The sequence below is a fragment of the Furipterus horrens genome, unplaced genomic scaffold, assembly GCF_987537825.1.
Source record: "Furipterus horrens unplaced genomic scaffold, mFurHor1.1.pri manual_scaffold_1, whole genome shotgun sequence".
In the NCBI taxonomy this organism is placed as follows: domain Eukaryota; kingdom Metazoa; phylum Chordata; class Mammalia; order Chiroptera; family Furipteridae; genus Furipterus; species Furipterus horrens.
In genome coordinates this window covers 9,975,402-10,000,000 of record NW_028327171.1, presented here as the reverse complement: position 1 = coordinate 10,000,000, position 24,599 = coordinate 9,975,402, and the positions used below count along the sequence as shown (strand labels likewise).

At 50.3% G+C, this 24,599-nt stretch overlaps 1 protein-coding gene across 4 annotated transcripts in view; it reads right to left on the bottom strand.

Moving 5' to 3' along the window:
* ADARB1 (adenosine deaminase RNA specific B1) overlaps positions 1-24,599 on the bottom strand; it is a 108,943-nt gene that overhangs the window by 83,564 nt on the left and 780 nt on the right. The window lies entirely within an intron of this gene.

The window sequence follows — 24,599 nt, the reverse complement described above, 5'->3', positions numbered from 1 at the left end:
ATTCTAAGGAAGACGGTCCCTGGCCTCCCGGCACAGGGGACGGGAGAGGAAGGGAGGCCTGGAAGGAGAGGGTGGCAGTCCCAGCTGGCCGCAGTTAACAGGCCTCACTTGGAAAAACTACATAAACATGTGCAACCTGGTGGAGACGCTGCCCAGGAGGACCCTTGCCAGGGAAGTCCCTGGAGATCCACAGTCCCTAAGACCCTGGCCTCGCTCAGGAGGACTTGCTGGCAATGTAAGCCTTCCCTGCTGAGTAAAACCAAAGGATACATACTCTTCAGGGCCACTTACAAAGGTGATGAATCTACAAAGAAAACCAGGGAACAACTAACACGGAAGTCAGGATGGTACTTAGGGCAAAGGGTGAGGACATAAGAAGGACTTCTAAGGAAATATTAGCTTTCTAAAAACACATTTGTTTAAAATAGACTTTATTTCTGAGAACCATTTTAGATTAAAAAAAAAAAACCAAAAACTGAAATGACAGCAGAGATTTCTCATACACCCACATCCAGTTTGCCCAATTATTAATGTCTTACTTTAGCACAGTACATTTGTTACAGTTAATGAACACATTATTAACTAAGCTAACAAGCTATAGAGTAATAAGATTTCCTCAGATTTTACTTAATGTCCCTTTTCTACCCCAGCATGCCATCCAGGATGCCACATGACATTTGGTCATCATGTCCCCTTAGGTCTCCTCTGGGCACTGACAGCTTCTCTGACTTTCTTTTTTGACCTTGATGACCCTGACAGTTCTGAGGAGGGCTGGTCAGGCATTTTGCAGGACGCCCCTCAGTCAGGATTAGCACAGTGATTTCTCATGACTGGACTGGGGACACGAGGTGCTGGGAGGGGTGGTCACGACAGAGGGAAGTGTCATTTCATCACATATCAAGAGTACATATTATCGACATGACCAGTCACCGTTGGCAACTGCTGTGGTCCCCTGGAGGAGGTCCCCTGTCATGCTTCTCCACTGTGACTCTATTCTGTGGCTGAAATGGCTCCAGCTCTGGCCACTGGGAACTTCACTGGCTCCTGCCTCCCTCCCACACAGCCCTCGGCGTGAGGGTGCTGCGGCTCAGTCTTCAGCACTTCCCACCTGGCTGGCACTACCAGGTGGCCCCAGCTCCTCGTGGGCACTTCCCGGCGGCCCTGGAAAGGAGTCCTCGCCCTTTATTTTTTATATGCTCATTTGTGGAGCATGCAGCCACAGTTAAAAACACACTGTGGCAGGCAGCTAGCTTTGCCTACCTCGAATCCATCCACTCCTTCTGACAGCAGCACCCCCAGTGTGTGTCACGGAGAGGGACTTCTCCCACTGGGTGCGGCCAGGTGGTCCTGTGGGAAGGCCCGCCTGCAGGGAGGGGCCTGGGGGAGGAAGCCTAGACTCCTCATTTTCAGCTGCTTGCAAAAGTAATTCCAAGGGTATGCTGTTAAGTTATTTTAAACCCTTGTGTAGATAACAAGTAGTAATCAAGCCCAAGTAAGAGAGACAGTACAATTGTGATTTAGAATAAAAATAAGCACAAACGCTCACTTTGTGGCTAGAAATGAATAAACCATGCCTGGCACAGTCTGTGCCCTGCTGCGACGACTCCTTTCCCTCAGACAACTCTACGTTGCTCTCCTTCCCCGTTTAACAATCGCAAAGACTCTGGTGTGTTCCCATAATGTGCATCCAGAAAAATTCAGATGTCTGTGCAGTAAGTGTACTTGGAAATCTTCATAGCTCTACTTGGGGATAAAAATGTTATGGCTCCGAAGACGGTGACGTTCATCATACCTTCCAAAGGCAGAAGGTTCCTGGTTTATTCAAGAAATAAGTTACCCTTTCAAGTCAAGAACAGGATGTGTTACACATTTCCAAAACCTTGGAGAAACATGAATAAAAAATGTTTCAGTTACATTTCAGGTACATTTCTTATAGGTATAGGTAAGAAAAAGTTTTCACAGCTTCTAGGTTTTATAAACAAAAATTCCGGGTGTGTACTCCAAGAAGAGGGGTTCTCCAATATCACCTGGGGCAACGGAACCTGGGGTTTGGGGAACAGTGGGAATTGGTGCCCATGTAAGCCCAGAGCCCATGGGCAGGTGCTGGGTAGGCAGTATTTGTTGTGTTGGGGACACTGTGTCCCTGGATTGGGTTCAATCATTTGTGCCCTAATACAGAAGATGCCCAGTGTGATCTATTAATCTAAAACACTAAGAATAACCTGGCCTCGCCCCCAATTCCCAGGCAAAGGCAGCGAGGCTTCAGGACAAGGTGCTGACTTCCTGAGACCCGCCCTTCAGGAGGCGCTCTGGCAGAACCAGCCAGTGCTTCCCAGCACTTGGTATCCAGACACGGTCACCAGGGCTTCACACAATCAATCCTCATGGTAATGAGGTAGGTTTTAGTATACCCAGTGCAGATGGGGAGACGGAGGCCCATGTTCAATCACACAGCTGGTAAGAGACAGGCCAGAATGACTCAAACCCAACAATCTGGTCCCAGAGACCAAATAGCCAGGTCCCTCAGCTGCCTCTCCACTGAAAACTAGAGGACACCCCACAAGCAGGTGGCTCAGGGCCATCTCAGATGGCGCAGTCACCGGACGGAGAGAGCATGAGGCAGGAATGAGTGAGGCGAGGCAAGGAGCTGAGCAGGTCAGGAGCTGCACCCAAGCACACAGGGCTCAGAGGGAGGAGGCTCAGAGGGAGGAGGCTCAGCCTGCAGCATCCAGGGGAAGGGTGGTCAGGGGAGGCTGGAGGCAGGCACGAGCCCAGTCGTGCAGGGCGCTGATGGCTGAGCAGTAAGTAACAGCGTGACTGCACATGCAAGGTGAGTAAGCACACAGCTAAGCCAACGACCTCGGGCGCGTGTGGAGGGCACTGAGCGTGGGGGCAGATTCGGGGCCGGCCGTGAGAACCTCTGCGGACGCCAAAGCAAAGGTGGTGGCGGGCAGCAGGGGAGACGTGGAGAAGCAGACACCCAGGGCGGAGCGCTAACGCAGGACAGAAGGCACAAAGCGTGCTGGGGACTGGATGTGACAGTGATGAGTCCAGGACGACCGCCAGGCTTCTAGCAAGTGGGGGGTGTTGGTGACGCTCACTGCCAGGAGAAAGGGTACGAAATGTAGGGAAACAAAGTGGTTGGTCCCAGATGTTCAGTTTGGGATGCACGGGAAACGTCAGCCCAGAGAGGGAGGGGCAAGGCGCTACCCGGCGGGCCCGGGCCCAGAGCCCCACAGGGGCTAGGAAGGGACATCTAAAGCCAGAGACCCGTCCAAAGGCCTGCGCTGTCACAGTCTGCACGGAGGCTCGGGCGATGAAGGTCCCAATCAGGTCCACAGTTCCGGCCCTCCTGCCACCGTGGTTCCCTACAAAGCATCATCTTCCATCTGGCCGCACAGGCCACCAACCAGGCCAACAGCACAGCCCCAACGTCCTGAGGCTCCACCTACCTTCACCCTGCACTCACCACCGGCCCTCACCCTTCACCTCCCGAAGTCTGGCTCCTCCGTGCCCTGTGCAGAGAACCCAGCTCGGTCACTCGCCCCTGTGGAGGAAGCATAAGCCACTGCTGGAGGGGGAGCAGGGCCTGTCCAGCCAGCCTCCTGCTTCCTTTGTCCTCGGGCTCATGCACAGCAACCCTGCACTCAGGTCTCTGTGCAAAAGAGGCTTGTCCCTGCCAAGACTTGTCCCCAGCCATGCTTGTCACCAGGTGGGTAAGGCTAACGTGGGATAAAAGGTCCATATGGCCACAGACAGCCCATTCTCTAATTATACATAGAACAGGGACTGCACCTGCTCTCCACTCGCCTGCCGGTGCTGCGTGGGGCTCTCCCAAGTGCTCCAGAACTCGGGACAGTAAGACGTGGCTGCTAAACAAAGGCCCCCAACACTGGTAAAGCCTCCAGCAGTCGCCTGCAAGGACTGCTGCTGATGTGGTCGTGGGGGACCCGACTCGGCACTGCTCACCACGCACTCACGCAGTCTGATGCTGGGGGACACAGACCCTGCCCAGACGTCCTGGTGACCAGAGGTGGCTATGTTGCACTCGTCCAGCCATTGAGATGGAAGCTGGGGGTTTCCTGAAATGCTTTCCCGACAGAGACACTGCCCCTTCCTGCTTCCCCTCCTTTCTGCTGGAACATTGGGCTGAGTCAGAACAGCCGTCACCAGACCCGAGGGCCTTGCAGAGTAGATGCGGAAGTGTCAGAAACCACTGTCCTAGCCCCAGACTGCCCACTTCTCGGTATGAGGGACCCAGGAGTTGAAAGCCAGCCACACCAGCCAGGTATGCTGATGAGAGGGAACCCGTGTCAAACATAGACAAGGAGAAGGCCCGGGCACAGGACTGCCTGGCTTCCAAAGGCTCCGGTACCTGGGAAGAGAGACAACACAGGGCCATCGAAGTGCTTGGGTCCAGGAAAGCCAACGCGGAGCCCTGCGGCTCGCAGTGGGTCCTAGAGAGAAGGCAGGGGCCCACGAGGGAAGAGGCGCTGGGAGGCCTCACCAGACCCTGGGACAAGGGTGAGAGACAGAGGGACAGAATGGCTGCAGCCGGGCGGGAAGCAGGGGTGCAGTGATGGGGTCGGGGGTCATGAATGTCGCTTTGAGCTGGCACCCACTGTACTGTGTCTAGAGCTGCGGCTGGAGGCCTAGCTGGTGGGAGAGGCTGGGCACCCAGAGCCGGACAGGAGGTGGCCTTTGGGCTAAGAATAGGTGGGGTAGGGAGGAAGAGGAGGAAAAACCAGGCTGGCTCAGGCAGCTCTCTTAAATGCTGCTGAGGGCCTAAGACAGGGACAGGGGACAGGACAGTGGTCATTGCCCTTGACCAAGACAGGTTGCTAGGGACTTGGAAGAGCCATTTCAGAGGGACAGTAAAGACAGGCATCCAAGCTGGGAGACTCCCACGGGAATACCAATCACACTGAATCCCCCACCTCCCAAACGGGGGTCCAGGCTCTGTTCTGGGTTCTCGTTTTACATTTGTGTGTGTGATTACCTGGTACACATATGTCTACAAGGTACCTCCAGACTCTTCCATGAGAGCAAGTCCATGTCTTGTGTGCTCCCACCCCCTCCCATCCTGTCACAGAGGCCCACATGCGAGGGGCACCTGGGAAAGATGGGTAGGAAGGGAGGCGGAGAGGGAGGAAGAACCACGTGGACAGAAAGCCAAGGCTGCGTCCTGAGGGCCCATGAGTGCACATGGGCCAAAGGCATGCACAGGCCCACGGGTGGGGCTGACACAAACACAGAGCGCTTGGGCGCAGCTTTTCCACGCACAGAGGGTGTGTCCCCCCAGGTGACCATACCAGCACCCACGCAGCAGTAAGTGGGGGTGCCAGCACATCAGAAATACCTTTCCCACCAAATCCAACATTCAAAAGCATCCTGGGGAGTGCATCAAAAAGTTTCCAAAATGTTACTTAAAGATTTCCGAACATCAAGGTAACTTCAGACAATGAACTAGCATGGGCTACAAATGGCTCCCAGTGCTTGGTGGACTCTGCCCTCAACAAAGACAGGACACGGGCCTGACAATCAGGGTCTCGAATGGGCTCGAGGTGCCCAGACCCACTGCTCAGGGAACTGTAAAAAATGCTCCTGAGTGTTTCTGCACAAATTATTTGATATATTTTATTTCTCAAAAGAGTCTCACTTTTTAAATATAAAATCAACAGAAACCCATCTCCTGAGAGAGAACATTAAACATTACATTAAAATCCAGAAACCCCTGCTTGAAAGTCTATGAACAAGCAGGTCACTGTCACATACAGCCACACAAACAAAGGCGTCACGAGCTGAGATGACTAACGACTCAACAGTAAAAACGAGCTGCCGGGGAGGAGCTGTTTCATTCCATGTTATCAAACATCTCCTGAGCAGCCACTGTGCTAGGCTGTGCAGGGACACGAAGCCCAGCCCTCAGGTGCTTCACAGGGCAGGCAGTTGTGTGCTCAGTTAGAGCCAGGAGGGCAGAGACTTATTAAGTCTGAACAGTCATATAAAATCAGGAGGCCTTGCCGGCAGCCTCCCACCAGGGCCTCATCGCCTGCCCTGAGTCCTGGGCCGGGGCAGGGCTATCCACATCCCATGGACGCAGCTGCCTGACTGTCCCCAGGCGCAGGACGCTGAGGCCAGGCCAAGAGATGGGCGGGTTCTCTGGGACACAGCTGTGTACGTGCAATGACAGGCTTCAGACTCGGGTTGTGCACACCCTGAACCATCACACGTGGGACAGGAACTCATTCCAGAACTGCAGCACAGAACGCGAGAGGTGGCAGGAAAATGCCACCGGATCGGAGAACCACAGCGCATGGCACTGAGGGCCCAGCACCCCGGACGCCAGCTTCTCTCTTCCCACGATCAGGGATGTCAGTGGGCACTTCTGGAAACCTGTCAACAGGAGCACTAAGCTGACGTGGAACAGTCACAGCTGGTGCCGGGGCCTCGAGCTGCCTGGGATGGGCCCTGGAGAGCCAGGGGAGCACAGGCCCTGGTGGCACCTCAGCCCCCACCCCCAGGGCAGTGAGTGTGTGGCCCCCAACGAGCAGTGCTGTGCTGCTTCCTCCCTCCCCAGATTTGCTTATCGGAGCCTTATTTCCCGGTTTTCACTGTGCCTATTGTGTAAACAGTGGGGGTGGGGGTCTGAGACGGGTCAGAAGGGTTTCAACGGCTGGGGGCGGAGGAACAGAGCGCGCTGCTGGCCCCAGAGAAAAGGACAAAGATTTCCTTGGCTTTTGAAAACTAGACACGATACCAGTGTTGACATCTTTAGGGCCTAGGACCTATCTTCAAGAAGTAAAAAATACAAACATGTGATGACGAACTACGCCTATTTTATAGGACTGGGAGGCTCTACTCATTAAAACAATTGTTAAATAATTACTCAGGTAGAGTTAGATTCAAGCTAGTAAGAGTCTCACTGATTACCTCCACCTCTTCCGCTGTTTTGGTACAATCCCTGATTTGTTTATTGCTTTCATATTTACAGAAAAGTTTGCCCTTTCCTCTTCTGTGATACTATTAGCATCAGTCTGACTTACAAACTTATATGAAGATAAATAAGATGTATCTTGTTTTTTTTAATCCAACAGGAGCATAACAATGGAAAAATGACTTTGACAGGGCTCCTGAATCCGAAGATGTAAAGGCAATTTACGAGGGTTCAACCCTCAGATAGACTTGAGCCCTTAATTATTACTTCCACAGGTTAAGTCCCAAACTATAACTACACTATACAAAAAAAAAAAAGACAACGTTTATTACCATTACATTTTTTTCGATGTTGAAATCCAGCCGACAGCCAGCTGCAGTATGGCCGGAAGGGTGAGGGGCAGCTCAGGCAAATTCATTCAGGAGAGGGGGGAAGCTGCCTGATAAACCAAAGGCCTTAGAAGTTTCTCTCCACCCTCTAGCGTCTACAGGGACCAGCAGGTAAAAAGGGATCTCATGGGATCAGGGCGAGGAAAGGGCGTGTGTTGGTGGCTCTGGATCTCAGCTGAGGGCCAGGGCACACCTTCTGGACTGATGGCCTACAGCGAGGGACCCGTGCTTACTCAGAAGGCTCCTCTCTGCACACGGGCTATTTGGTGACCACAGCCACGTCCCACCTAGGCTGCTTTTCACACACTCTGTTCTCCCATATCCTCCTCAAGGAATGAGAAAAGCTGAGCTCTAAGGTCTTTTAAAGTGTCTGAATAAATCAGAACTATTTTCTCTTATTGGAATAAAATACAGGAGTCCCTCTCTATATCGCGGTTCACTTATCATGGCCTCACTGTATCACGGGATTTTTTAAAATATTATATTTAATTATTTATCACGGATTTTTTGCTATATTGCGCAATTTTACGGTACTGTACAGTAAATACTAAAATAAATGTAAGGTTCCTACTTCGTGGGTTTTCACCTATCACGGGGGGCGGGGGAGTCTAGAACGTAATACCCATGATAAGTGAGGGATCACTGTACTGACTTTTAAGTTAGACATTAATTTTGCACAGGATTTAAAGAGCAGAAGACCAAATCTGTTTGGCAGAAAGACGAGCAGATGGATTTCTGCATCCACATGTCCCAGGCTTCCCACCATGACACTCAGCTCCATGTGTCCTTTAGTTCTTTCGTGCCCAGGCAGACCCGCCACCCGCCCTGGACCGTGGCCCACCAAAGAATGGGGGCCTGAGTCCCGATCTCCTCCACCTGACTCCAAAGCACACAGCCTGCACGGAACTGTGATGTTCAGCACTTGGGGACCTGGCTCCCACCCCTCGGAGTCACCAAGCTGCCAGAAGGCAGAGCCCCATGTATCCTAATGCCTTCTGGAGCCAGATGGAGACACAATGGTGCAGAGCAAGCCCACGGACACCAGAACTGCCACGGAAGACCATAGCTCGTCCACAGCTCCTCCTCGGATGACAGTCCACGCATCAGAGAGTGTCTCTTCACTAACTGTTTCCAGTTACTCTACTGTCATACCCCTTTTAAAACATTAACCTTTCCTAATGTAAAAATCACCAGTTTTAATTCCTTTGTCTTTTCTTCATGAAAAATTGGTCAAAGCAGAAATACAGTTAAGCTAAACATCAGCTAGTATGGAAGCAGGGAATTTAAAAATTGAAGCAGTGGGATAAATTGGATTAATTTCGGGTTGAAGCCAATTAGAATAATGGGCAAGAGCTCTGAGCAGGTCCTTCAAAAAAGGATATCTCAGGGTCTAGTCAAGGAACAACTATAAAGGACCCACGGACACGGACAACAGGGTGGGGATGAACTGTGGGAGCCGGGGGCGGGCAGAGCAGGGGGGAGCAGCAGGGGAAAAACCGGGACAACTGTAATTGAACAACGATAAGAAGAAAAAAAAGAATATCTCAAAGAAAAATTTTCAGGTTGATTTAGAGAATACCAGGGGCAAAGCCAAGTGGGCGTCTGAGGAGAAAATCGGCAAGGACAGTCAAACGGGGAAAACCCACAACTTAAAGATATATCAGAACCTGTGCGCCATGAAGAAAGGGGCTATTTTATTCACCGCTATACCTTTGGGATGCAAAGTGTCTGATACACAGTAGATATTCAAAAAATATTTGTCAAATGACTGCATAAATAATGAAAGAGCAATGGTTTAATTTATATTAGGGAAGAAAAAAGGGCTACATAAATATAAGATCTAGCAACCCCTCAGATTTAAGAATTTACTATCACAGAACCTACATTATTTTTTTTTTACACACAATTGTGGGTCATGTACCTATGGGTCAGATGACCAATTTGTCACCTAAAATCACTCCACGCCCTCCCTGTATTTACTATCTACAGCATAAGTGAAGTGGTCAGAGTAGTTCTTCGTGGAAAATGAACAGCTGTCAATGCACAGAGCAGAAAAGAATAATGAGCTGAAAATAATCAAACCAGGTCTTCAAGCCAGGAGCCCATGGTGACCTTGGGGAGGTGGGGTATTGACTTGGAACGGACACTGTGAAGCCCCTTCCCAGTTGGACGTGGGAGACTGTGACCTGAAGTGCAAAGTCATCAGGCTGCGCACCAGGGTCCAGTGGGAGCCGGCACCAGCTCAGGAGAAAGAACTGTGACATTTTTCAGGAGTTCTGTGAAGCAGCTCTCAGCTCATTGGCAGTTGAAATAGGCAAGGGTGAGAATATATTTGCCACGGAAATTGATAAACACTACAGATCAGGGCTTTCACACCTCCTCCCCCAAGAAAGCCAGCTGGGACCCCCGTACCAGCATGCCACCGCGGACACAGTATGCAAACTACAAACTGCGTCTCAGGAAAGAAAAGGCTGGGGCTGAGGCAGAAGAGGAGGGACTCATTTTCAAAAAGAAGAAGGTATTAAAATAAATAACCAAGTTAATTTTCAGCGTGTTACAAGGATAGCAAAGTTTTTTCTGAGAATGAAAAAATGTCAAACAACTGGGAAGGTACTAATGAAATTTACTCTATTAACAGATCAGAGGGGAAAGAACATAGGATCAGCTCTACAGATCGTATGCACAATAAGCATACAGTGAAATTCTACTGTTATTCATAATCAAGTTTATTTTAAAACTCAGCAAACTGGGAAGGTAACTTGCTTTACCAGACAAAGGGTGTGTTCAATCAACTATGGTTACTGTCACACTTGGTGAGGAAACTTCAGAAGCATTTGCATTCAAATTAGAACAAGAAAAGCACCCTAATCACCGCTACTGTTTCAACATGTATTCAGCCTGGCACCAAAATCTCTAGCCAACCAATAAGGGGAAAAGTACAAACAATTTGATCCTCTACATGAAAATACAAGACATGTGACAAGCTCTGGACATAATCAACACACAAAATCAATAGTTTTCCTACACAGCAATGATAAGCAATTAGAATGTAACTGAAGACAGAATTTAGTATCTGATAAAAGTGGCATTTCTGACCGCTGGGCAAAGGGCAGGCGACACAATGACAGTGGCAACTGTCTAGCCAATGGGAAAAATATTAGATCCCGACCTCAAGCTGTATAAAAACAGATTTCACATAGCCAAGAAGCTAAATGTGGAAAACAGCCTATAAAACTGCTAGAAGAAATTAAAGAAGAATGACCCTTGAGGTAGGGAAATGTTCTTAGACAAGACTCAAATACGAAGTCTTTAAGGAAAAGACTAATTAATTTGAATATATAAAAATTGAAAATTTCTCTTTGGAAAACATCAAATCAAAAGACCAAGGACAACCTAGGAAAACATCAGTAGTCATGTGAGAGATCTCCTCATAAACCAGATCATTCCTAAGTCCCGTATGAAAAACGTGCCCCCCCCAACACACACGGTGCCCCACCATGGGGCTCCAGGTAGCCAGAAGGCCCGGTAAGAACGCAGGGAAACCCCTGGCTGGGGTGGCTCAGCCGACTGAGTGCTGGCCTGTGAACCGAACCGAGAAGTTGCCGGTCACAGCACATGCCTGGCCTGGGGCCAGGTCCCCAGTTGGGGGCCTGTGAGCCCCAGGGAAGGACTCTCCCTGAAGACAACGTGTAATCCTCCCGGAGACTGACAAGGAGATGGAGGCCGTGGCCCCGGCCTCACCTCGGTCCCACAGGTACCCCGCCATGCTCTGCTGTGAGCCTTCCTCTTCAGCTCCTTAAGTGTTAGACTACCAGGAAGCGGAAAACAGCCCAGTTCCCCATCACCCTTCACCCAGCTTCTCCTAGCGCTCCCGTCTCACCGAATCCCTGACCAGTTATCAAAGCTCGGGAAGGAGTGTGTGGTCAAACAGTCGGTGTCAGCTCACGTGCAGACCCAGTTCGAAGTCACCAGTTCCCCGGTAATGTCCCTTGTGTTCCAGGGCCCCACCCAGGGTCCACGCTGCGTTTCGAGGCCATGTCTCCTCAGGCTCCTCCACGCCGAGACTGTCCCTCCGGCCTCGCCTGTGTGGGCACTTGGGGAGCACCGGCCAGGCAGGTCACAGGCTGTCCTCTACTGGAGCCTGGCAGCTTTTTCCTGGGATGACATTGTGAGTGAATCTGTGACAAGAATACCAGGGAGGTGACATGCTGTGTGGTATCAAGGAGCACACGACGGCGACCTGCCTGGTCACAGGTGTTGCTACCGTGGGCCACCTGGGGAAGGCAGTGTCTGCTGGCTTTCTCCGCTCTATAAAGTTACTATTTTCCCCTTGTAATAAATAAATTACTTGGGGAAGAGATACTCTGAGACTAGGCAAATATCCTGTTTCTCCTCAAACCTGCGCCCACTAATCTTAGCACCGGTGCCTGGGTCTGGCCTGAAGTGACTTTTCTGTGGTGTCAGCCTGGTGGTGATTTCCTAGTTCCCGGTTCCTTCTACACCGATTAACTGAGATTCTTCTGGCAGGAAGAGCTGTCCCTTCTCCCGTTTACTTACTGACTTATCTATTTACTCGTAGCGGCACAGAGTGATGGATGCTCACTTATTCCATGGATTACACACCAATACTGTCATTATTTACTCCTGTGCTCAGACCAGTCCAGCGTGGCCATCTGTCCTCCTTCCAGCTGGCCCAGTGCCCTCGACCCGCCCCATCCTTTCCAGCACTTCCTTCTTTTCGGCACCAGTAGGTGCTCCAATTGCACCTTCTTCCAGGAGCCTGGCTTCTTGCCATTGGAAAGTGACATTGGGTGTACTTGCTGCTGCCAGGTCCGCTCCAGGGACAGAGCCAGGAGACATGGCTGTCACACACTGACATCCCCACCTCCCTCTGTGCCCACCACCCACGCGTGTATGTACTACACCCGGGCTCATGCCGACACCTGGCTGCAGCCCACCGCAGGCCCACTGGTCTCCTCCTCTCCTTACCGTAACTTCTTCCTGGCATTTGCTGTTTGTCAGCCCTCATGCTCACGGGGGGCTCACACTGCTGCCTGCGCCCAGCGAGAAACACGTGTCCAGGAGCACAGTATGTGTACCACCCTTTTGTCTTTAGTCTTCAAAATCTAGTCAAAGTATTATTCTCCAGAACGCAGTTCCCACCCCTTGGCTCTGGCTCTGTTACTGTTTTCTCCAACACTGAGGCCTGTTTTTGTTTCTGTTCCATCTGGGGTCCCCCACATCCTGATCGAGGTTAACTTATTTCATTTGGGGGTCTGTGAAATATCGCTGTGGTTCCAAGAGTCAGACTGCACAGGCCTGCTCAGAGATGCGACCCCATCCCTCCAGCCACGCAGACCCCCTCCCCTGCACACCGCCCACCCTCAGCGGACCCAGGCTCTTTAGTTCTGGCTTCTTCGTCTTGGGTCCCTTTTGTAGGACTGTGCAGGCACGCATGTGTTTTCTCACACGCCTTCTCACATGAAGGACTGCACACCAGCTACTCCTGGGCTCTCTGCCTTGCCCCCTCCCCCATGTTGGGAATCACTTCACGTCAGTTCACAGAGACCACCCTCCTCCACACAGCGCTCTGTCGTGTGGCTCACCAGAGCAGATTCCCCCTCTCCTGTACAGACAACTAGGTCACTTACATATGAGTGCTCATGGTGCCAGAGGTACGTCCTCAGGTAGATTCCCAGAAGTGGAACTACTGGGCCACTGCATAAGTACATGTGGTTTTGCAGGTTGGACGTGGTTTCTAGTACACCCAATAGTACTTCATTGATTTCCTCCTTTGGTGAGTGAAAGAAGAATCAATATTGGGAAAGAGTCCATTTGTTGGGGACCTAAGAGTACACACCACACATAGGGGGTCATCATAAGAAACTCCAACCATCTATGTGTGACATTACAACATTGGCATTTCATGCTGGAGGTGAGAGGTTCACACCATTCAGGAAGCACCATGCAAATCCCAGAGACAGATCTGAAGTCTAACAAATGCTTTTTACCAGCATTATCAATACCAAAAGTACACTTTTATCCTAAACCCCATTCAAAGCTCATGTCCACAGAAGCACGTGTCCACATAAACACGTTTGCTAATGACCAGAGCAGCATTGTTCCTAACAGCCAAACAGAGGAAACAACTCAAGTGTCCATCCCTGGTGAGAGAACAAACAAGAGGTGCCATATGCATGCCCTGGTGTATTCTCAGCAACTAACAGGAACAAGCGACTGATCATGCTACAACGTGGGTATGCCCCAAACCCATGAAGTGAAAGGAGCCTGACTCAAAGGCTGCAGGTTGCCTAATCCCACATACATGAAACACCTAGAAAAGGCAGACATATAGACACAGAGCAGACTGGCGGTTGCTGATAGCTGCAGTGGGAATGGGTGTCAACCACAAACAAGCACATGAACATTTTGGGGTGATGGAAAGGTTTCAGGACTGGATGGTTGTAATGGCTGCACAACTTAGGAATTCATGAAAGTCTCTGAATTGTCTGCTTACAGGTGGTAACTCCATGGTAGCTGTTTAAAACATGAGAAACAAAACCTCCTTATAGTACCATTTGCACCTGGTTTTCTGCCTACAGCTTCCCACGCACTCAGAAGATGAACACCCAGACCATAACTGATTGTACGTGCAATCTGTAGTTTCTTTCAACTCTCGGTAAGACTGGAAAAGCACGTGGATGGATTCTTCTACGTGAGTGCACGCAGGGCAGCATCGTATGTCACCAGCACTGCCTTTTCCTGGTGCCACTCACAGCGCGGCTCTCTGTCCGATGAATCCCATGCACCTTTCCCAGACTACACAGCTCGAGGGCCGGTGAACTGAAAGGAAAGCCCCCCTTTCCTGAAACACTGGCATTCATCAAGCACCCCCCTCCCTGCCTGTGCCCTGCCCGCCCAGAGCAGATCCACATGGGGAGAATTTAAGGGTAGCTGGGGGGTGGGGAGGACAAGGGGTACAGCACACGATGCTTGGGCTCTAAAATATCCTGGAGGTTTACAAAGTACCTGCCTATTCTATGGAAATACCATCAATTCTCTTACAGCTTCATTAAAGGCATAAAATTAAAGATTAGAAAGCTTCCTTGTGAAATCATCAAATATGTCACTCATGTGCATGTGGGCGGAAACCATCTACTACGTGACACCAAAAAAATACAAAGAGAGAAAACCCCAGAGTAGGAGTCACCAGGTGCGGATTTAACCCTGCTCTATGTCTGGGTGACACTGTGCCTCCTAGTCAACAGGATACGAGCTCATGGTCCTGACACGGAGCTTCTCATCTTACCACTTCCGAAACCACCTGAGACTTGATGGACATGACTTTCTCTACAGTGACGACCCCAAATCATCGCAGCTCTGAAGTCCTCGGATTCCATCTTATGAATTCCACGTCCTCCTGGATTAAGATTTTCAGCCTCAACCCCTAAACCCACTTCTACCTGCAGCAAATAATTCTTTGTTGTTTATTGCATATGCCGCTACTTTCCTGGAACTGTTAATTTAAAAAATTATTACGTGAGGCTCTTTAAACGTTTAGATAGCTTTTAAGTGAAATAAAGTTTTAATAAAGCAAGAGAGGAAAGATAATCCTTTAAAGTAGCCCACCAAAGAACACTGAATTATAACAGGCATGTTGTAAAACGTTAGGGCCAAAGGCTGACTCAAGAATAATAACTCTGACTGTTATTTTGGGTAGATTCCTATTCTGAAAAGGAATCAATTTCAAATGATCAAGACTAATCACTATGCCTTTGATGTGATTAATTGCTTTCCTTTCTGGAGAGTGGATATAAACAGTCAAATCATTGCTGTTTAAGCTGTGGCCTGAGCACATCCCTCAAAACTACTGGTATTTAGATTTAATGTCAGGCTGTTTGCACATAGGCCTGAACCAGGTGACGCGTCTGAGTGAAATCCAGACCTGAACCAGGTGACGTGTATGAGTGAAATCCGTTTTCCATCATGTGGCCACCCAGCACCCCCCGACCCCCCTCCCTCTACTTGGGGACACCCTCTGGATGAGTCGCCCTTCCTAAGGGAGAGGCTGGAAAGGGAATCCCTGTCCTCTCTCAGCCAGGGTGCACATAAGGCACACACAAGACCTCGCCTGGAAAGAGAACCCCGATGAGAAAGCAGGTACCTGGCAGAATCCACTCCTGAGAAGGGAGGAAACTGAGAAAACAAGGACCTGGGCGCTGGGAGGTAACAATGGGCAGGGGACGCATGCGCAGCACCCATGCTCAGGGCACAGGATGTCCCCGCAGGGACATGGCTACTGTGGCCGGCTCTCAGCCTCACGAACACGACGCGAAGCTTCCTGGCATCCTTGAGTATGTTCCTGTCCTCACAGAAATCTACTCACCCTAAGTGAGTGACAGTCGGAGAGGGAGGGAGCTTGTTCAGTTTCTAACCAAAAGTCCAGAAGAAATCCGTAACTTTCAAACTTACTCTCCAGCCTGCCTGATGTGTACGTTAACCTGTTTCTGACTCTATAATGTTACAGGAGGGGGCTAATTGAATGGCACTTAACAATGAATCGCCTTTAGTTGGTTATGATATGCTCCAGACTTACAAATGGAAAACAATTCTTGCTCCATTTAGTTCACACTAACAGTCTAGTCCCCTAAGCCTGAGAAAACACAACAGGGTCACCTGGACGCCCCTGAGTCTCGCCATTTCTCACAGAGTTGGGCCCATCACTCCTCCCCCAGATCCTCCATCCCTCACCTCACCTCTTCCAGCAGGGCCACCGGGTCCATGGGGAGGTGACCTGACACTTCATGCCAAGTGCCGGCCTCTCGTGGATCTTAAGTAGCCATGAACTGACGTGGCATCGCTGCACTGAGCCCAGGACTGCACCTGGGTGCAGCAAGAAAGCCTTCTTGGCAACTGCCTGCACAACCCTTGAAACCCTTAGAATTCACTGTTTCCCACCTACACGCAGCAATGCAAGGAGCCTTGGAGACCACCAACTCAACTGCCTGGTTTTACACTTCAGGCGCCTGCGGCTGAGCCGGGAAGCGAGCCGTTGGCAAGTTCAGGGCAGGGCTGGGTCTAAACCTCCAGGTTCCTAAACACGAGAAATTCTTCTGTTTGCTCCTCTGCCACGCAGCTTATAAAGCCGCAAGGTTTAAAGCCTTTAAGCCTCCACAGTGGAATCAAGTACTTTTCATTTTATTTGGCTGCTTTTTGGAAACGTCCCAGAATTATTGAAAGTGTTCTCAGTTTTGTCAAGATGTAGTTACAACTGTTACCTCTGACTATTACAGACACTTACTATGTAAGAGAATGTGTTGCAATTACATGTCACCCGAAAGGGGTTAAAATGATAATGGCAGGACTGTTTTCAAGAGATTCACTTACTACACTGCACCTCCAGGTTTTAGAACAATTCTGAGTGTTTAGAACAATTCTTTTCCTACAATGAAAAGCATGGACCTCTAGAGATAACACAGACATGTGCGCATAAATATATGGCTGAGGCGCCAATACAATAGAAGGGGGAGGTGATGAGGCAGAAGAGCACATGTCTTCAGAGGCAAACAGCCCCGATGTGGGTGTCACCATTTACTACCGACATAAAAAGTAAGAAAAAGTTATTCACTCAGCCAGCAAACACTGCCGAGGGCCTGCTATCTGCCAGGCATCGTTCTGAGCCCTAAGGACAGAGACAGAGCAAGACCTCTGCCTCCTGGGGCTTCTACTCTGCCACCTGCCGGGCTGATGTGGGGGAGGGAGGGAGACAGTACAGACAGCAGGGCACACAGTGGGTGAGGAGGTGAGGGTGCGGAGGGGGGCAGCCCTGGAGGCCACTGAGGGGATGGCAGGAGAGGTAGCCCCTGGGAGGACTCTGACTCGGGGCACTTACAGGGTCCAGAGCAGAAGGGTGACTGATCTATCGTTTATTTAAGCTTCTGCTCTGGTGCTGGTCCAAGACAGACACGAGGAGAGGAGACCTGTGATAAGGCGACTCAGGTGAGCCTGGCAAGTCTGCTTGTCCGTGAGAGCAGATGACGGTGATCCCACAAAAAGCGGCCTCCTGAAGGCAGCATGAGGAGCAAACTAGAAGACACTGGTCCCCTGGGCCTGACACAGAGAAAGAGCTTAATAAAGGGAGCCATATGCTTTCCAGCTCTGCCAGGAAGTTACGGGCCCCCTAACATCAGTTCCTGACCTGAAAGGCAGGGGTAATGAAGCCTCCACATAAGACCTGCAAGGAAGAAGTGCGGCTGGTACGGGGACGGCCTGGTAGTGCCAGCTGCGCCTGGTGGCGGTTTAACTGTTTGTATCCGTCTGTGTTTTACAAACAGTGTTGCGTATCTGTAAGATCATACACAGGTATAGATAAATATGCCGCACATCACACACTGGGAATAAGTGATTTGCAGACCCACACAGGACGCAGTATGAAATGGGACCGTCCATAACTGAAGAATCGCCCCTGGGCCCTCTGGGCCTCAGCGTGAGCACAACGCCGAGTGCGCAGGACAGCCCCTCTTATCCACGCCAGGCCCCTCCCCGCCGGACCCCACCCAGCACCAGCGCTGTCCACTCCACCGCAGGGAACAGAGCCCCTGGCTCTCCGCTCTCCAGCTTCTCCACCCTCTCCACCCTGCTCCCCTGACCCTCTCCATCCTTTGCCTCCCGGAACCCAAAGAGCCTGCACAGCCAGGCCACGTGTGTCTCAATGTCACCTTACACTACACACCTCCTAACGACGTAGTGGCTGGCCTCCCCCTCAGCGACTCCAGCAAGCAGGGCTCCCACAGGCTGTCCCTCCCACCTGAAGTGGCCCCGGCTCCTCTCCTGACACCAACAGCTCAGAGCTCGGACAGGCGCTCCGGCCGCAGCACAGCGCCCTCTCCCGAGGCCTCCCTGGCACACCGGAAGGCGCGGCCCTCTGATGCCGTCCACCTCAGCCCTTGCTTCTTCACCCATCCCGCGGACGGATTCATTGTGCGGTATACTACCTGCCTCTGTCCCCGCTTCATCTCCCCAGCTGGAACGCTGGCTCGTAGGGGCAGACTCCCCTGCCCCTGCGTCCTTCTGCAGTGACACAGAGAGAAGGCACTGGGTGAAACCGTCCACTGAGGCACAGAGAGAAGTGAAAGTGTGCCCGGAGCCATGGGAGGCGCCAGACAACGGGCAGAAGGCGAGGGCAAGGAAGGGCCTCTACGTTTCATCACATTTGTGGAACTAATGGGAAAATCCTATTTCGAAACTCCAATCCTAAAAACATCCAATAACCACAAACAATGCAAACTGATATGCAAGGAAGGTATTTTGTCATTTCAACAGACAACTTCAGTGAACGCCGCTGCCCCCAAGACCTGCAAACATACCTGGCCCAAGGCAACAGCATCTGTCCTCCCCCTCCCCCCACCCCTCCTCAACACCTGTTCTCCCCCTCCCCAGAGGTGGGAGAGTCATCCAGGATGCAACACTGGCATTTCCTGCTAGATCTTGAAGACAAATTAAGTGCAGATCAGCAGCCAAGTCTTACTAGTTCTCTAGTGAAAGTGCCAACTCCTGATTAAGTTAATGATACTTCAGGGACACGTGAATTTTTTTAATAAAGAAAATACCATTTCCACGTGCATATTTCTGTAAGCGTGCCCCAAGGCACGTCCAGCCCCAGAAGCTAGTTACTATGACACCAGATCTTAAATCCTGGAGCACAATGCCCAAGTTTCCTGGACGCAACGCAGATTATATTTCATGTTATACCCTCTTTTCAAAAGGCAGCATGTCTTTCAGAAATGCTTTCTAAGTGAATCAAGGTGCCCACGCGCAAAGTCCTGCCTGGCTCCCGGGGCTTCAGGTCTCTGCTCCTCCAGCTGTCCCCTCTCGCCTTCTCAAGGACTTTGCTCTGCAATTACCCCCTTTCCCAGGGGATTAGAAATGTGTCCTCGGGAGTGTTGCTATAGCCCATAAACACACTATAATTGCTCTCATTAAAAATTTTTTTAAAATCCCATGAGCCCACCATCCCCCCCATCCAACTATTGTCCCATTACTCTGTCCCCTCTCAGTGGAACTTCTAGATTCCTCTCTCCCAGATGTTCTCACTTCCTCACCGCCACCCTCTCTCTCTACAAGGCTACCTGCCTCTTCCAAGAACCAGAGCTAACCAGCCCTCAGCCCTGGGTTCCCGGCCACTAGACCATCCAGGTGTCCTCTTTCAACAACAGACTCCTTTCAGTGGGTGTTGCTAGATCCTCTTGTCTGGTGGACCCCTGGTCAAAGCCCTCAGGCTCAGTCCGCATCCTTTTGCTTTCCCGTCTTAGACTCACTGCCCAGCCCACAGTTTCAGACACCGGCGATAAGCAAATCACTGCCATATTTACATACATGGCCCCAACATCTTCTCAAAGTCAACCTTAAATTATCTAAACACCTGCCCTCAGGTGACGAAGCATAAAAGTAACCAGCAAAGTAAACCCTCGTGGGTCCTGATGCTGAGGCGCACTTTAGCCACTTGACATGAGCTCAGTCTATCCACCCAGCAGCCCGAGGAAACAAGCTGCTAGTCTCCTTCCTAATCCATGGCCAAGAAAACCAAAGCCCAGAAAGATCACACAGCCTGCCCGAGATCACACATCTGGGGCGTGGTAGGACAAGAACTGGTCTGTGGGGACAGTCGAGGAACTAATTCCTGAGCCTGAAGCTCATGCGGCCACTCGGCCCCCCATCTCCACCAGAGACATCGCCCTCACCCCACAATGGCCAGCCACCTGTCCCGCCAACAACCCTGGGGCCCTTCTGGAATGTTCTCTCTCACAGGATCTATGGGCAATCCTGATGGGCTTGCCTGCTGACCAGGCCACATTTCTCAGTGCTAAGGGTGTACCCCACATTCTAACAACTGGGAAACCGCAGCGCCCAGCATTGGAGCAGTGTCACAAGGCTGTCAGCCACGGTGAGCACTGTCACTCAGCTCTGCCACACTCAAACCCAGCTGTTCCTTCTGGAGGCAGACAGGACAGCATAACTGTCAGGAGTCAGTCAGCAAGTCACTTCAGGACCGGAAACCTCTCCTAAACACCTGCTAGTGGGCTGGAGAAAGCATCCAGACGTGTTGACTGGGTATGGGAGCTGGGACCACCCTTCGGGGGCAGCAGTGCTGGGTCTCAGGAGCACTCGAGTCACAGTACAGCGGACAGCTCCTCCAGGCAGCGCAGCGTCACACCAAAGGTAACTTGGAAAAATCAAATTGTAAACATGAAGACATCTTGGAATTACTTTACATCATTCATATTTTCCTCTTTCATGAAAGCACAAGAGAAGTGTGACTTTAAGTCTTTATTTCCAGCCCCGGCTGGTGAGGCTCAGTGGATTAGGCCCTGGCCTAAGAACTGCAGGGTCGCAGGTTCACTTCCCAGCTGGGGCAGGGGCCTGGGTTGTTGGCCAAGTTGCTGGCTGGGCACGTGTGAGAGGCAACCAGTGGATGTTTCCCTCCCTCTCTTTCGCCCTCCCTCCCCCCTCTCTAAAAATAAATAAAAATAAACTCTTAAAATTAGTCTGTACTTCCAGTGAGTATAAGTTAAAGCTAAGTGATAAGAAAGCATGTGTCAGTCTAATTGGCAACATGTTCCTGCTAACAGTACAAACGGCAACGCTATAATTTACCAGCGATGTCACCTTACATGTGCTGAGACACAGCAAACGGATCTGGCCGCTTCTGCCCTGGTCTGAGCCCTGCGTGGTCATGATCACCGGTGCCCCTGTTGTCCCCATTCTGCTTGTGGCAGGGAGGTGGGACGAGCCCCAGGGACAGGTGGCTCAGGGCAGTCCTGCCTTTGCCACTTATCTGTGGCCTCTGTGTGCCCAGTTTTACCCACAGAAGACACACAATAATGCCTACCTTTTGAACTATCATGAGAATTACATTAATTAACATGTGTTAAGTCCTTAAGTGGCCTGGCATGTCACAAGCTCCTAACAAATGTGAGCTACATAACCTAACAGTCAGGGCGATTCTTTTTAAAGATAAATCAGATCATGTCACGCCCTCATTCAAAACCCTTTAAAGTCAACTAGGAAGGAAGGAATGGAGGAAGAAAGGGAGGGGAGGAGGGAGGCAGAGAGGAAGGCAGCCCTCCTAAGGCTTCCCATCGCAAAGAGATGAGCGTCTACATTCCTATCCTCAGCCCCCCATACGCCCTCCACCAGTCTCCCTTCCTGCCACCCACCTCCCTGCTATCACCAGCACAGGACAATGCCTTGGACCCAAAGTTTGACTCCAGGGTTCCTGCTGCCTGCACCAGGCCAGGGGGCAGCACCCAGCTCCCTCCATCTTTTGAGCTCTCTCTCAGACCACCCCCACCCCCCACCCCCCGACACACACACACTGCCCAGCCTGGCATTAGGACTTTAGGTGGGGCTTACTGTCCCCTCCTCTCCCATAATGTGAACCCCATGATGACAGGGACTGTCCATGTTGTGCCAGGGCCCACATCTCCAGTGCCCAGAACAATACTTGGCACCTGGTACATAGCTGTGGGGTGGCCCTGCACGTGAAACAAAACCAACCTAAAGGCACAGAGGGCTTCACTGCGGCCCCAATTAGAATACCAGGCATCTATGGGCAACTTCCACCCCTCTCTGCGTGTGTTCATCTTCAATCCATCACAAAGACAGGAACCCTGACACCAAAGTCAGTTTTCTTCATACACTCTTAGAGCACCTCACATGCGTACAGGTGGAGAAGAGCATCCAGCACACTAATCAGAATACACAGAGGTGAGGATACTAAGGGTCTGGGTGAGGACAGTAAGCACTGCAGCAGGGCCACGTGAAGACCTCTGCTGGTCACTGCACTTGCCCTCTCCCACTCCTAATGCCGTGAACACCGCAAAGAAAAGTCCACCCAGGGAGTAAGGAAATGTAAAGCCTCCAATGCACAATTTGTAAACTAAATTCTCATGACTGACCTACCTTTCCTATCTCACATATTACGAATATATTTTTAAAGGGTTTTTTTTTCAACACCACCATGTCTATCACCAAATTATAGATTTAGAAATTCACATTCTAGAAAGTTGACATCAAAAAACCCATCATGTTCCCAATAAAACTGGACCTCTCTAAGCTTTTCAGCTTCATACTAGAGACTGATAATGTTTCTTCAGATTTTTAATTAGCTGGAAAGTATATAAGTTCATCTACTAATCTCCAAAGCGTACTTTCTAGCAATCTTCTACTATTTAAATAATACGTCTTGGTCTTAAATACTGACATAGCGAGTCACAACATTCAAGGGAATAAAGCCCAGCTCTTAATAAGCCTTATGGCAAAGGAATGTTGGTGATTAATAAAAAACGATTAGCAGGTTTTGCTGCACCCATGTATAAAAATGTCCACTGCAACACTGTTTGTTATAACAAATACTAAAAACGACAACACAACACCTTGCACGCTATTCTGACTACTGCGGGAAGGATACACAGTCACAGCAGCCAGAGCAAATGGGTGACTGGGTGTAGGGTGAAAGCAGGTTTTCTCATCCCCTTGTGCCTTTTCAATGTACTGCGTGAGTGCTTATAGTTTTAAATCTACAAAATATTTTAATGCTATGCATTAAAAAATTTTATAACTAAATTCATAAATTTGATTTGAAAAATGTAGTGCCACAAAAGTGATTAATAGAACGAAACTGCCTGCTTTCAAGCTTTTTTGATCTCTGCCTATCTGGTTCATCCCTGTGTCCCCTGGCCAAAAACAGGGAGGGCCTAGCATCCAACAGGCCAAGGCTAAGTGTTTATCAAACGATTAAGTCTGCTTTATTTACTCACAGACAAATGTAAGTTTAAAGAATTTTTTTTCAATTTTTTAAAAAATTTGTTTTTTTCTATTACAGTTGTCCCACTTTTCCCCCCATTGCTCCTCCCCACCCCGCCCACCCCTTTTCCCACAGTTCATGCCCACCCCGTTACCCCATTGTCCATGTCCATGGGTCCTGTATACTAGTTCCTTGTCTAGACCCTTCTCCTTTTTAGAGAACTTTCTTATTCCAAAAACTGAAAAGCAGCTGGACTGCTATTACGACATATAAATTCACAAAGGAGCGAATTAGCCTTACAAGCACAGAAGTTTTTGTCAATGATGTCATGAGCTGATTCTCTCTTCACTCCTAGTACTGACTTCCTGAGCACATCACACGAATTTCTCAAGAGCTGGACCAGTTTTCTTTTCCCCACTTCCCCCTGCAGAAAGGCCTCCTCTCTTGCCTTCCAACTATATCTTCAATTTTGTTGAAGACGTAGCTGAATGCATTCAGTCTCAGGAACCCTCAGACATCCAACAGGCATTATTACTCAAAGACAATGCGTTCCTTTCAAAGCTGGCAGGAGTCCTTGGCCTCCACCTCTGGGCAGAATGGGGCACCCAGCTCAGTGAGTCTCATCAACTATTTACCAGGCCCCTGTTGTGGGTGCTCATGAGAGAGGATCCTGCTCTCTCAAAGAACCCTGCACAGAGGGGCAGCTAATTCTCTTACCTAGGGCAGAACAGGATCACCCAACCTTTTGTCTTATTTTTCCTTCTCCCCTGCCCCTCTGGGAAACCCTCAGCGAGCAGAGAAAAAAGTAGCCTCAGCCCCAAAGAAAAAATTCTGGATGGCACCTTTCAAAGTCATAACACACATGGGTAGATTTCAAAGGAAACAGAAAGGATTCAGTATTTCTAGTCTCAAAACTTAATGATGGGTGGATCATCGTAAATTAGAGCACTAAGAGTAAAGAGGCGAGTTTGATATCAAGCCACTCTTCATTATACCTCGAGAACGGAACGCTAACCATTACGGTGTGTGTAAGAAGGAAACAAAACCAAAACGGGTTGGCTAAAAATATTAACTGCGAACCAAACAAAACGGTACGGGTCTCCCACGGATAAACCGGGGCTGGAACACATTTTATGCTATCCGGCATGTAAATCGGGACTCCAACACGTTTTAGCGTCTACAACCCAATTTGACACCTTCCCCCGGACTGATCCACAACCCGGTAATTTTCCTACTGCAGATGTGAACACGTCAGAAGTCATCTCGGGCCCCCAATCGCCCCAGATTGTTCCGGATCGCTCCAGACGTCCGGTACCAGCAGGAACTTCCCCGCCCCAGGCCGCCCGCTGCTCGGAGCATCCTGCTCGGACAAGGCGCCCTCCGAAGCGTGAAGCCTTACTCTGGACGCAACATCTCTCCCCGGGGGCTCCCTCTCCTCTCCCCGCGGCGCACAGCATCCCGGGCAGAC